This window comes from Sus scrofa, chromosome 4, assembly GCF_054392235.1.
Source record: "Sus scrofa isolate SSC_HxYL_T2T_F1_AM1 chromosome 4, Sscrofa_HxYL_maternal_Yorkshire_Landrace_v2.0, whole genome shotgun sequence".
In the NCBI taxonomy this organism is placed as follows: domain Eukaryota; kingdom Metazoa; phylum Chordata; class Mammalia; order Artiodactyla; family Suidae; genus Sus; species Sus scrofa.
Window position 1 is genome coordinate 2,678,522 of NC_139386.1, and position 14,523 is coordinate 2,693,044.

General features: G+C 56.5%; 1 long non-coding RNA gene across 3 annotated transcripts; it reads left to right on the top strand.

Annotated features, from left to right (window-relative positions):
• Positions 1–4,724: 4,724 nt before the first annotated feature.
• On the top strand, positions 4,725–10,979 carry LOC146403640 (uncharacterized). Of its 3 annotated transcripts, none has more exons than XR_014842909.1 (4): positions 4,725–4,973; positions 8,177–9,558; positions 9,932–10,158; positions 10,505–10,979. It is a non-coding gene; the product is annotated as an uncharacterized LOC146403640 (long non-coding RNA). The 3 variants fall into 3 exon arrangements; XR_014842908.1 differs by having other exon boundaries at positions 8,177–8,345; positions 9,486–9,558; positions 9,932–10,979; XR_014842907.1 differs by having other exon boundaries at positions 9,932–10,979.
• The last annotated feature ends 3,544 nt before the right edge of the window (positions 10,980–14,523 follow it).

Here is a 14,523-nt window from a genome sequence, read left to right on the forward strand (position 1 = left end):
CTACGAATATGTGTGTGCACCTATGCACGTGTGTCTGTGTGTGTATGTACATACGTGGCATCTGTGCGTGTGACTGCATGTCCACAGGGGTGTATCGTGTGTGTATATACAGATGTGGCATCCGTGCTTGTGTGTCTGTGTGCGTAGGTGTTTATTGTGTGTGTATACACAGGTGTGGCTGCTGGTGTGTGTGCGTGTATGTACATCTGTGCTTGTGTGGCTGTGGGGTTGATGGAAGTGTTGTTTGCCAGTTTCGGGAACTTGATCTTTTCTGTTTTGTTTTGTTTTGTTTTGTCTTTTTGCCTTTTCTAGGGCCGCTTCCCACAGCATATGGAGGTTCGCAGGCTAGGGGTTGAATTGGAGCGGTAGCCGCTGGCCTACACCACAGCCACAGCAATGCCAGATCCGAGCCACATTTGTGACCTACACCACAGCTCACGGCAACGCCAGATCCTTAACTCACTGAACAAGGCCAGGGATTGAACCCACAACCTCATGGTTCCTAGTCAGATTCGTTAACCACTGCGCCATGATGGGAACTCCGGGAACTTGATCTTGGGGCTGGATGGCCCTCCTGGGGAAGCGACCACGTGCCCCTGCTGTTGCCTGGGGTCCATCCAGGGCCCCTGAGGCAGGATCTGCTTTTCCTTTATCTCTCTGGGCACTGCATGCCTGGTGAGGGCACCTCACAAGCTCCCCATCAGCCTGGTGCTGGAGGGGCTATGTGGGCGGCCCGCGCAGTGGGGCACCTGAGCGGCCGAGCATTTGTGGGGCCCCGGCCGACTGCTGGGCTCTGGGCTCGGGGCCTGAGCGGCGTCTCCCTCGAGCCTCCTGAGAGCCCAGGAGACCTCATCGGAGGCCGTGACAGATGAGGAAGTGGAGTAACGTGACCAGGGTGGCAGAGGACAGTCACCTTCCCAGACCCGGAGGGGGCTCGCTTGGCGGCGCGCGGCCCGGCAGCCGCTGGTCCTCCTGCCGCAGCAGAGGGCCTGTTCACTCATTCAATCACTCATTCATTCTCCCGCGTGGTGCTCCCTGAGCCCAGAGAGGGGCCCGCGCTGCCGGGACTGGTCGGATCTCAGCTCCACTCCTGCACCTGTGCATCCAGGGCCAGAAGCCTTCCCTTGGAAAGCTGCGTGGGGTCAGGTCTGTTCCTCCTTCCCTGGCATAACCACTCATCTCCTTCCCGGCCGCCTTCCAGGCAGCCTGGGTGAAGGCCTTCGACCCTGCCCTCCTGCCCTCCCAAATTTGCAGGGGGGCCTGGGGCCACCCCGTGTCCTCTCTGCAAGACTTGGGGGGGCACCCTGCCCACTATGTGTGAAGACGAGGTGCTTGGCTGCAGGAGCAGGTGCCCCTCCTGCCAGGATGGGCAAGGCTGGGAAGGCCCCATGGTGGGCAACTGGGTCCTAGAGAGGGGACAGTGCGTCACCGAGACAACACGGACTCACTGCGGCAGCTGGGCCCCTGCTCTGTGTCAGATGTGGGCTTGCGCCTGGTGGGCTTGGCAGAGAAATCTGCATGTGGGACCCCCTCCCTACTCTTGTCTAAAGGTCACCCACACGGGAGGTGCCTGGTGGCGTGCCTCTTTGCCCTACCCCAGGGCAGGTGATCTCACCACAACATAATGTCAGGAGATGACTCCATGACAGAGCTTCGGGTTCTGAGCTGACCCCTCTCTGTAATTGCATATTTTGTCTATTGTCACATCCCCCAGACCTGGTAGTGCCCGGCACATGGTAGGGCCTCAATAAATATATACTGAATGAATAAATGAAAAAAGAGTTACACCACTGGGTGGCAGTGGGTTTATAAGTGGGTTTTTTTTTTTGGTTATTAAAAATGTTTTTGCATTTATTACACAAAATTTCAATGTCAGGGGGGAAAATGCAGTTATTGCAAAACCTGCACAGCTGGTGTGGCCACAGGGAAATGAAGGGGCTTTTGGCCCAAGCAGCACTGCAGCTCCCTTAGAGTCACAATGACTAATGTGACATCCACACGTGGCCAAGATGTGGACGGGCAGGAAAGAACCAAGCGGGGGGTGGGGGAGCTGGGTGGGGCCTTTCCTCTGTCTCTGTCTCTGTCTGTCTCTCTCGCTCTCGTTTCCGCTCTGGTTATCACATTGCTGAGATGAACCATTAAATTCAGGAAGGAAGACAGTGGGGGTGTGGTCACGGAGGTGTTGGGCTGTGGGGGTGTAAGGGATGCAGGGGTTCAGGGCAGCTCAGTTCACTTCTAGGAGCCTCGGTTTTCCCATCTGTCAAGTGGGCTTGCAGACTAGCTACTGTGAGAGGTGATGGCTGCCATCCCTGGGCTTGGTTCTAACCCTGTCCTCGGGGCGGCTTCACTTCCTTCCCTTTTTCCTGCCCCGCTGCTCACAGGGTTAAGCAAGACTTTGCTTGTTTACTGGCTGCAAGACCTGAGCTTGCAGCAGCTGTCTCATCTCTGCCACTTAGCAATGGGCACCGCACCCATTAAAAGTGGGCACAGCAGGGCCACCTCCCTGGGCTTTCGAGGGGGCTCACTCTTCCCTTAGATACCTGTGCACAGAGGACTCTCTGGCCCCTCCTGCGCGGGACCAACAGCTCGGCTCCAGGCTCTGCCTCTGCTGCCCTGTCCTTCTCCTCTCTATCCCTGTACTGGCAGGTCCTGAGCTGGCCCTGAGCGAAGCCAGACTCTGCTCTTTTCTCTCAAAGCCAAAAAACAAAGGCTTGCATCATGTGCTATTGCTCAGCACTTTGGGAGAAGAGGGTAAATATGAGGCAGAACTCCAGAGAGGCAGGGCCCATCTCCAGGTTAAACTCCTGCTCTGTGCTGCTCTCTGCCAGACATCCTACAATATGGTCTGGTTATAATATTGTTACAGGTAAGTCATCCTCTTCTTACAGACGAGACCAAGTTTACCACATAGTCTGGCTCCTAATAGACTTCGAAAAATATCTGTTGGATCGGTGCATGGACGATGGATGGACAGAAAGGTGGGTGAATGGACGGATGGATGGAAGGATGGACGGATAGATGGATGGATGAGAGTATAACTTGCCTACTCAGAGCTTGCCAATGGCAGAGCTGGCGAGGGTCCTACTTCAAGTGCAGGCTCTTCCTTCTTGTCCTCTGGAGTCGGTCACTGAATCTACATGTCGGCAGCTCCCACATTTATATCCTTATCCTAACCCCTCCCTGAGTCCCAGCACCTTCTCTCTGAGGTGGCTAGGTTTCTCCTTCTGGACATTTCGGGGCAGGGCCAGTCTCACGGACATGCCACGTGTGCAGACGCACAGGCCACACACAGAAGAGCCCCACACGTGGTTTAATGCTCTGCTGTTGCCATCATGAAATGATCGGTAATTTTATCTTTGAACGTGTGCTTCCTAACTGAAGTCTCATGGGGCAATGGAAGAAGAATGTGAGCAGGGGAGATTCATGCAGTACCCTTATTTCTGGTTCCTCGTGGCCCCACACACATGCTGTGTTTGAGATGCCACTGGAGCACCGAATTCTGGCGGACCCACCATCTACCCCTGCACCCACTCACCCGTCATCTACCCATCCATCCATCTGTCCACCTTCCATCCCTCCACCTGTGAGTACAAGGTCGTGTACTGTGGGTGTGACCAGCTTCCACAGAAGACCGGTAGACGGTGCACCTGCCAAGAGTGACACCAAAACGGCAGAGTGAGCTTTGTATACTTACCACTCTTCTGGCAAGGACAAAATACACTTGCACGTACAAACGGCAAAATACAAATTGTGCAATGGTAGTGAGTCCACGTACAAGCTAAGTACTTTGCATTTAAAAGTGGTCCCTACAACACAAAAATGAACATCAAAAAACTCAAAATTGTGTTTATTTTGTTTCATTGGTATTATAAATTTAATTGGTATTTCTTCAAAACACAGGAGTTCCCGTCATGGTGCTGAGGAAATGAATCCAACTAGGAACCATGAGGTTTCAGGTTCAATCCCTGGCCTCGCTCAGTGGGTTAAGGATCCGGCAGTGCTGTGAGCTGTGGCGTAGGTCGCAGATGTGGCTCAGATCCCACGTTGCTTTGGCTGTGGTGGAGGCCGGCAGCTGAAGCTCCCATTGGACCCCTAGCCTGGGAACCTCCATATGCCTGGGGTGAGGACCTAAAAAGAAAAAAAAAAAAAAAAGATGTAAATTTTTTCACTTTTCCTTACTTAGAATGACACTAAATAGCCAATTAAACACATGGTGACAGGGACTTCCCGTTGTGGGGCAGCAGAAACGAATCCCAGTAGTACCCATGAGGACGTGGGTTTGATCCCTGGCTTCGCCCAGTGGGTGGGAGATCGGCACTGAGCTGCGACGTAGGTCGCAGCCGAGGCAAACACACAAAAACACCGAACAAAACAAACAAACAAACAAAAACAAGAACACCGGAGGAATGATGGAATGGTGGGACGAGGCCCTGAGCCCGCAGACCCGGAGTTCTGCCCCCTAGAGGGCGGGGCGGACGAGCTTGACCTTGACCCTTTCCCTCCCAGCGGACTGTCGGCGGCGTCTGCAGCCGTTCCCTGGTTCCTCGTCGGTGGATTCCTTCACTCCGCAGCGCGTTCTTCTCCCCCAGGAAGAGACCAGCTGGGGACTCAGGCCGGGGAAGGAGCCGCCGGAGGGGCAGCGCGGGAAAGGCGAGCGCCTCCCCCCAGCTCTGCCCGCCCGGCTTCGCCCCGCCTCCCCGGCCGGCCCTTCCTACGGGGCGGAGTGTGCGCCCCCTGCTGGGAGCGGGGAGAAGGGCCCGGACCGGGTCCCGCGGTCGCTCGCGTTTGTCTCCAAGCCTCTGAGCCTCGGTGGGGCGGAAGACAGCTCCAGCGTTCAGGGTTCCAAAGGCACTCGCCCTTTGACCCTGCCATCCCACTCCTAGGGATTTCGTGCAAGCACGTCCACACCTACAGGGCAAGATGACGGAGAAGACGTGGGTACGAGGTTATCGCTGATAAATAAGCAGCGTCAGGTGAGCAGGATGGACATGAGAGAAAGCCCTGCGGTCAGAGGGACGGAAGGGGGGCCAGCGGAGCTCAGCGGTCTTGGCTCCCGTCCCGAGCGGCACTCCCTGGACAAAGATTCCTGGGGGTGGGGACCGGGGGCCAGAGGGCAGTGTGGGGTGGGGTGCCAGGCGGAATGTCCTCAGGTGACGTCACAGGAAGGCTGAGCCAGATCCTGCAGGGGACTCTGGAGGGTGAGCGAAGCCTCATCATCCTTGGGGCTAAGTTAGGACCTGCCCCCCAGCCCAAGGCAAGGGGGAGGGGCCTTAGTTCTCCCTGCCAATCAGTTGCTGAGCCAGGGTCTGTTCTCCAAATGGGAGCCTTAGGCGCCAGCCCTGGGAGGGAAAGCAGCAAAGTCGGAGGAGGGGTGGTGCGCCCACCCTCCAGGGCTGAGCTGACCGGCAGAGCCCCAGCACCGTCTGCGGAAAGCGTCAGGGAACAAAGGCAAGCGGGGAAGGGCAGGCCGAGCCTACAGCCCAGCCAGGAAGGCTGGGAGCCTAGATACTGCATTTGCTCCCTGCAGGAGAGCAGGTGAATCTGGATCGGAGGCAGCCTCTGGGGGAGTCCCCAGGAAGCAGGGTGACAGGATGAGTGACCACCTTTTCCTTGTCACACTTCCGTACTTTCTTTTCATTTATTTATTTTGTCTTTTTGGGGCCACACCCACGGCACATGGAGGTTCCCAGGCTAGGGGTCTAATGGGAGCTGTAGCTGCCTGCCTTCTATAGCAACGTGGGATCCAAGCTGTGTCTGCGACCTACACTGCAGCTCACAGCAACGCTGGATCCCTAAACAACTGAGCAAATCAGGGATCGAACCCGAAACCTCATGGTTCCTAGTCGGATTCGTTCACCACTGCGCCACGACAGGAATTCTTGTACTTTCTTTTTAAAATTTCCACCAAATACCGCTTATACCTGCTCAAAAAATGACATTACATTAAAAACCAATCTTGCCACGTTCATGGACTGGAAGACTCACCATTCTCAGGTTGGGTGAACAGATCTCTGCGTGATCCCTCTCAGAATCCCAGCCAAGATAGACCTCGGGCCCCCAGAGCCTGCTTTGCCCACACACACAGAAGTCTGAAGTGACTAGGAATTCACATCACCCCACACATAGCTTCTTTGCAGAAATTGACGGACTGATCCAAAAGTTCACCTGGGCATTGAAGAGACTATAGAATGACTAAAATAATCTTTTAAAAAAAGAGCAAAGTTGGAAAACCCACGGTCTTCATCTCAAAACTTACCGTAAAGTTACGGTAATTGAGGCTGTGTAAGGTACTGGCATAAGGGCAGAAGAATGGGTCAACGAAATAGAACTGAGGATCCGGAAATAAGCCCTCACATGTATGGACAGTTTTTTTTTTTTTTTTCAGCTGTGCCCACGGCATGTCGACGTTCCCAGGCCAGGGAGAACCACAGCAGCAGCCCAAGCCACTGCAATGACAATGCTGGATCCTTAACCTGCTGCACCACAAGGGAACTCCCTGGACAATTCACTTTTGATAAGAGTTCCAAAACACTTCAATGGGGAAGGGAAGAACATTTTCAACAGAGGTGCTGGGACAACTGGATGCAAATGAATGAAGCTGACCCCTACCTCACACCACATACACAATTAGCTCAAATGGAGCAATGATCTCAGTGGAAGAGCTGCAACGATAAAATTCTTAGAAGGAAATGTAGGGGTAAACTTTCATGAGCTTGGATTAGGCACTGAGCTCTGATCTCCCTAAGGTCCCGTCTCCAGATGCTGTCACAGTGGGGGTTAGGGGTGTCAACAAGTGAATCTGGAGGAGATGCAGTTCAGTCCACAACACCACTCACAGCCACCAGGGTTGGATTATTCAGAGGCAGGTGATAAAGACTATGGGAGAAAATGTGGAGGGACCCTGCTGGAGGGGACTCCTGCTTTCGCAGTTGCTGGCCTCAGGAAAATCAGCATAAGATGAGCTTTCAAAACCCAAGAATCTTTCTTCATCATTATGGTGGCAAAATATACATAACAAGGAGTTTACTATGTTAAATATTGTAAGTGCCCAGTTCAGTGGCCTTAAGTATATTCACATTGCTATTTTTTAAAGTACATTCACGTTGCTGAAGACCCTTCAAAATTCAGCCAGTTACACAAACCCAAGCCCCCAAGCAAGTTTAGAGATAATCCGCCTGCATGAGACACCCCCGAGGGAGCATAAACCCAGTCATTAGGCATGAATGAAAAGAGGCCACGCCTTTGGCGGCGAACCAAGACAGGCCAAAGGTTGGCCAAAGTCCTTGGGGCAAAGTTGGCAAAATTCCTCAGCTCAAAGGAGCACACGTCAGCTTTTACAGGCTGTTGCATGACATGGCACACTGGCCTGGCTGTTCCACCGGTTCAAACCTCAGCTCATCCCTCCCCCGCTGTGCCCCTGAGCTTTTCCTGGTCTGTAGCCTGGAGCTGAAAAGCCAGCTGCCCAGGGGGCTGTCATGAGGGGTAAACAAGATGATGCTAATGAGCACAGAGCGCAGAGCCCACCCCCCGCGTGGGGCTCAAGCCTGGGGGCGGGTACGACCCTGTCTGACCTCTCCAGCCGCAAAGCCAACCCCCTTCTCCCCAGCCCCCAACCCCAGGGCATCAGACCCTTCCGCAGTGACCCCTTCATCACAGACATCCCGCTCCCTGTCCTTTGGCTCTCCCCACACTGACCTCCCCCACGTGAACTGGTCTCCCCAACCTCCACACCTGTACTTATTGCTGTGGGTTCAATTGCGTCCCTCCGCCCCCAAAAGATACGCTCAAGTCCTAACCCCTGGTGCTGTGAATGTGACCTCGTTTAGAAATGGGGTCTTTGCAGGTGTAACCGAGTTATGATGAGGTCAGACTGGAAGAGGTGGACCGTAATCCAGTGACTGCTGTCCTCTTGGGGGTTTGGCCCAGACTCCCAGAAGGAGGATGGCGAAGACGGAGGCAGAGAAGGCGGGAGGTCTCCAAGCTGAGGATCGCCGAGGATCCCTGGCCACTTCAGAAGCTGTGAAGCGTGTCCTCTCCCAGAACCTTTGGAGACGGCACAGCCATGCCGACTCTCTGACTTTGGCTCAGTGAGCCCCTGCTGTTCTAAAACACCTGCTTTGTGGTACCGTGCTGGGCAGCCCCAGGTGACTAGTCCCCTGCCCTGTCCCCTCCACAGCATCACCGCCCTCTGCCTCGTCTTCCCAGCACGACTCCATCCTTCCAGGCTAGTCTCAAAAGCGTCCTCTTCCTCCAAGAAGCCCTCCCTGAGCATCTGTCCTCACCCGGCTCCCTCCAAGGCTGCTTCCGCAGATGTCCGCCTCATGCCCAACCTCCCATTGCACCAGGTACCCAATGCCCCAGAGTGAAATGTGCTGGGTGACCTCTCTGAAGGGTTTAGAAGAGGCTTCATTCCCAGAAGCGAGCCTGAATTGGGTTTTGAAGGATGACTAAGAATTTGCCATTTGGAAAGGTGACAGCTTTGTGCCAGTCACTGAGTACACTTACCTAGTCATGTGTTCTTTCAACGAGCACACCTAGAGATTTTTGCACGAAACTGGCTTTTTTGTTGTTGTTTTGTTTTGTTTTTGTCTTTTTAGGGCCACATCCAAGACATACAGAGGTTCCCAGGCTAGGGGTCGAATTGGAGCTATAGCTGCTGGTCTATGCCAGAGCCACAGCAATGTGGGATCTGAGCCGAATCTGCAAAGTGCACCACAGCTCATGGCAACGCCAGATCCTTAACCCACTGAACGATGCCAGGGATTGAACCTGCATCCTTGTGGATACTAGTCAGATTCGTTTCCCCTGAGCCGTGATGGGAACTCCATGCACAAACTTGTTCACCAGAATGTGGCCTCAGAGGCAGGAGAGCCCCTCTCTCACCTCCAGCCAAGCCCCCCACTCTTCAGGAGCCCCTAGCAGCCCTGGACTGGCCTTTGTTCATGCCCAGCCGAAGGTTGTGACTCAAAGGTGTTTTCCAAGGGGGAGAATTTTGCAGGAGGGAAGGGAGGACAGGGGACTCAGAGTGAAGAGGGAACCGTGCATATGGGCAGGGGACAGTCCTTACCCCAAGTTCAGGTCTGCTACTTTCCAGCTGAGGGACCTGGAGGCTCTAAGCCCTGGTTCTTGCCTGTGGAGTGGGCGTGACAGTGCCGGGCCTGGTTCCTGGTGGGCACTTGCTGGCATTGGTGAGGCCTCTATTGTCCACAGTAACAGGCACTGGCCAGCAGGGGGCGGCAGCCCCTGCTGCACCTGGAGAGTCTGGTGGCAGATACCACCCTGGTTACCCTCTGGGGCCGGGAGGGGGCAGGTGGCTGAAGGGCAGCTTTGGAGCCAGGTGGTCCCTGAGCTGCCCTTTCTACCTTGCCGCTCTGCGAACAGGGCCCCCGGAAGTACCTCGGGGCCACAGGCCTCCAGGCCAGGCACGGGCTCTGGGGGTAATGGACCTCCTGGTGTTTTGCTGAGCGGCCCACTCATCCTCTCAGCAGTCATCCTCCCACGTCACACGTGAAGAAGCCAAGACACAGAGAGGTTCAGGAGCTTGCCCGAGGTCACACAGTAAGTGGCGGAGCTGGGATCAGAACCCAGGTGCTGTGGCAACACCCAGAGCCCACACTCTTAGCACCAAGCCTTATGGCTGGTAGCCGCCCCAGCTTCTTGGTGATGATGGACAAGGAGAAATTATCCAGATGAAAAGGAGACGGGGGAGTCTCATCAAAGGGAACAGCATGAAGGTGGCCCAGAGGCATGAGAGTTTGGGCAAAGAAGCAAGGCCTTCAGAGTTGCTGCCCCGGGGGAGGGGGAGGAAGGAGGAGCAGAGGCAGCAGGAGCCAGGTCCAGGGGAACAGCTGGAGGGCTGAATACGAGGCGGGGGGTGGGGGGTAGAGGTCAGGTCTGTATTTGGTTTTTGTCTGTTTGTTCATTCGTTTAGGGCCGCACCTGCTGCATATGGAGGTTCCCAGGCTAGGAGTCAAATCAGAGCTACAGCTGCCGCAGCCACAGCCACAGCAATGCAGGATCTGAGCCCCATCTGCGACCTACATCACAGTTCACGCCAACGCTGGATCCTTAAGCCACTGAGTGAAGCCGGGGATTGAACCCACGTCCTCATGGATTCTAGTCGGATTTGTTTCCACTGCGCCACAACGGGAACTCCAGGTCTGTATTTGGAACCTTCCCTATGGCCTTGGGGTGGAGAGGAACTGGAGGAGCAGAGACAAGACAGGAAGGTGAGCAGGGCTGTCTCCAGGAGGGAGCCACGGAAGGCTGGGGACTCTCCAGGCTGCTGTGACCAGGCTCCTCCGTCAGGCCTCTCTTGGTGACCGGGGACAGAAATCTGCAGGGGGCATTTTTATCAGAGGCTGCAGAGGTAACCCAAGGGCAGCCAGGCCCCCAAACCGAGCTCAGGGCATGGCAGGCCACGGGGACGCTCTGGTCTGCCCTGCTGGCTCCTCTCCCCTGCCAGCTTCCTCCCTCTCTCTCCCCCGGTGATCTTTCCTTTCAGGCCTGCGGCTGTGGCTCCTTCAACTCACAACACGTGTGTGCAAGTCCCAGGGAGGAAATCCCGGGTCCAGCCGGGGCAGGTGCCCATCCCAGGCCATTCCATGCGACCAGCGACAGGGTGATGCAAAAGCATGGCGGGTCCCTGGGAACCACGTGGATGGAGCTGGCAGCTCCCGGAAGGAAGGAGTAGGACTGCACCAGACACCTGGGGCCAGCAGACCGCTGCCCTGGCCAGGCAGCAAGACACCTGGTTTCAGAACACTACCTTTCGGAGCTCCCATCGTGGCTCAGCATGTTACAAACCCGACTAGGATCCAAGAGGATGCGGGTTCCATCCCTGGCCTCGCTCAGTGGGTTAAGCATCCAGCATTACCGTGAGCTGTGGTGTAGGTCGCAGATGTGGCTCAAATCCCACATTGCTGTGGCTGTGGTGTAGGCCGATTCAACCCTTAGTCTGGGAACTTCTGTATGCAGCAGGTGTGGCTCAATAAAGAAAAAAAAAAAATTACTATCTTTCTCTAGTTTGGGTGGACGTGTGCAAGTGGCCCAGGGAGCTGGATGGGTCCAGCTGGGCACCGCTGCCAGCGTTGGTTGCTTGTCGTTCACACATCTCTGTGCAGGAAGGCTTAAAGTTTTCAGAAAGATCTAGGCTCAAATCCTGGCCCATCACTGGGGTCGATTAAATTCCCTGACAGTCTTCCTTTGAGAAGCAGGCCCACCTGCAGAATATGGCAGAAGTGGGCTCTGTACTGATTTCTGGGTCTAGGCTTTGCGAGAGAGGCAGGTTCTCGCCTTCCGCTGTGTGAGGCAGCCCAGGCAGCAGGTGCTCAAGCCAGCACCAGCTTGGTGGGGAGGGGAGCCCCAGCTGCAGTCCAGCTGCCCTACCAATGCCGTGGGGCGCAGACCAGACTTCCTGGCTGAGCCCCACCCAAACTGCAGGTTTGGGAACAAAATAAAATGCTTTATGAAATGTTTTAAGCCACTGAGTTTTCAAGTGGTTTGTTATACAGCAAGAGATCACTCAGAATAACTTATGCCCTTGCTCTGAGGGGCTTCACCCTCCTGCCCTCTCTCCTCCAGTTAACGCGGGAAGCCAGTGGGGTGGTCCGCAGAATTCTGGATCAATTTTCTTTTCAAGGTTAAAAAAAAAAAAATCTGTCAGGGAAGCAGGCAGGCGGAAGCCTGACAAAGACTAAAGAATGGTCCTTTGTCATCTGAGTCACAGACGGAGAGGAAAGGGGCCCCCATCCCACTGCAGCCTGACCCTGCCAAGGTCACCAGCTGGGAGGGACAGGACGGGACAGAGAGCAGATGCCCAGGGGTCAGGGTCAGGGGCTCCCCTTGCTGGGCCCAGGGTGAGGCTGCTCTGACGCAGGACCTCAGTATTTCTGAACTTTTAACAGTCGGGACAGGCACACACGCTTCCTTCGCAGCTAACTATGCTCCTTCCTGAGGCTAAGGCAGGTCAAAGGCTCGGGGGCCAGGAAGGCACAAGAGGGCCCTGGTCTGCCCTGGCGAGGTGGGAGGGTGAAGCCCCTTAGAGCAAGGGCCAAAGGGGAGGGCGCACTTAGCCAGAGGTCACGGGGACGGGGGCGAGGGGGGGCGCACAGCCGTGAGCAGGTCAGAACCCGGTTTCAGGCCCTGCTCCTCCCCGGCTGTGTGCCCTCTGTCCAGCCCACAGTGGCCTGGCCCCTAAATGGGCCACAGTGCTCCTTGCAGTGTGCACCCCACCTGCCCAGCGGGCTTTCCGCCCCCTCGTCACCACCCCCGCCTCGCCATCCCCTGCCCCCCACACTGGCCCACCAGGAACTGTGCAGGGTGCCCCTCTGGACGTTTCTGCTGGACTCTGGGCTGGACCACTGCTCTTCTCATCATCTCCTTTCCAAACCACATCTGTCATGGTCCCGGCAGGAAACAGATGGCACGTGCCAACGATTTTCTGGAAGGCCTTTGGCAGAGGGGCAGTTGACAGGCGTGAGAGCAGGGCAAGGAGAGACAACGAGGGAGGTGGCACCCCCGAAAGAGACGGTCCAGGGCCACCCATGTTCAACGGGGGCTGGAGCTGCCCTCACTCCGCGTATTAGATGCGGCTGTTGACGCTGTTTTGCACCAAACAAATCTTTTGAAAATGTTCGGGCGCCTGGGCGTCTCCGTTCTCCACTCACCGCTCTCGTAGGCAGTGCAGGGCCTCTCTCCCACTCGTTGTGCTGAAGGCTTTTCCGGGGGCCGCGTGCCCACTTTAAAAAAAATTCACGGTGCTGTTGTTTCCATTGGTAAAGAGTGTTCATTACCATGAAGATATATTTAACGCGTTCCTTGGGCGAGGAGTTACACAAAAGCAGAATGAATTCGTAACCATCCCCCGCCCTTGAGGAGGGTGCGGAGACCTGGGCATCTTAGAGGTGGATGCTGCACTGGGAGAGGAGGCTGGGGGGTGGGTCCTGAGGCGGACCCCTCCTCATCCGCCCCCGGGCAGCTCCCCGGTGCCGAGCATCAACTTTGCACCGGGCTCGGGCTACGTGTGGTCCAGACACGGCCCCCATCAGCCAGGAACATGGAGCTCAGAGCTGGTGCAGGAGGGGGCCCCAGGTCTGGATTTGAGGCCACACTCGCCCAGGCCACCTGCTTCCTGCACAGGAACAAAGGAGAGAGGCTTTCTGGACCCAGAAGGTGTCCAACACAGGGACAGGACCGCCTGGGGCTGAATGGCGGATGCTGGTAGGGGCTGCTGTCACATTGTCACCGAAGGGTGACTGGAGCCAGGGAGGAGTGTCTGTGCAGGAGGGGCTGGGTGTAGGGAGGTTGTGGGAAGCTGGGTCAGAACCTGGGGTGCCCCTGGGCCTCCCCAGGTGAACTTGGCTCAGGAGGAGCCTGGCAGCCAAGAGCTGGACCCCTGCAGCCCTACTGTGCCCAGCAGCCCAGGTCCACAGGGCTTCCACCTGCCTCCCTCTGCCTGATTCACAGATCCTTCTGGAAAGGGCAGAGGCGGGGGATGGGGGGGCCAGAACTGCCTGATCTCAGAGGTCCACCGGGACGGCCCAGAAACCTGGCAGGGGGAGGAGGGAGGGTGGGAGAGGCCCAGCCGGTGAGGGGGGTGCTGTTTCTGCCCCTTGCTGCCTGGGGGTCTGGCTGCAGAACTCCAGGGAGTGGTCAGTGTGAGCGTGTGGCTGCGTGAGATGGTGTGCAAGGGTGAATGTGAGTGTGTAAGGGCATGTGTGTGAGAATAAGGGTGCGTCTGCGCGTGAGAGGGTGTTGACGCGTGCGGGAGTGTGTGAGTGAGAGTGAGTGTGCACCTGCGTGCAGGTGCAGGGCATGCGGTGTGGCCTCGAGCTCAGCCCCAGGAGCGGGGCAACCCCTCATCCTTCGTGCTTCTGGGCTGCAGGGCCTCCCACCGTAGCTGCTCCTGGGCTGGAACCCCCACCCCAAGGCCCCCGCAGAGCCTCCGACCCCGTCACAGCCCCCTGTTACCACCTTTCTGAGGCTCCAGGAGGGTAGCTTGGGGCCTGGTGGGTCACCCGCCCCCGCCCAGGAGAGGTGATGGCACCGAGGGTGCCCACATTCTGTGGGTGCTGGGGTCTGGGAGGAGCCTCCCGGGACCGCGGGACCAGGGTCCTGGGCCTTGGCGGAGAAAATGACACTGGCTCATGGCCGCCTGGAAAAACAGGCCCAGCCACCCTGTGGGACCCGTGAGGACCACCCAGGTGCCCCTCCCCAGGACCCTCGATTAACACCGGCCTGCGTCCCCCACCCAGGCCGCTCACGTGGGGCTTATAATGGGTTGAAGCGTGTGCCCCCACATTCACTGTTGGCGACCACTGAACAGCTGAGCCCTGCAGCAGGCAAGTGTCTGCGGAGGCAAAGCTCTGAAGCACAGGGTCTCCCTTGAAGACAAGGTATTCTGCTGCTCTACACACAACGTAAAGTGCACTATGTCCTAAGGGTACCCCCCGGATACCACGAAGAAGACAACCTTGTCAGTAGCCATGCCTGTTCCTGCCCCCTAAGCTCGTCACCTTCCTT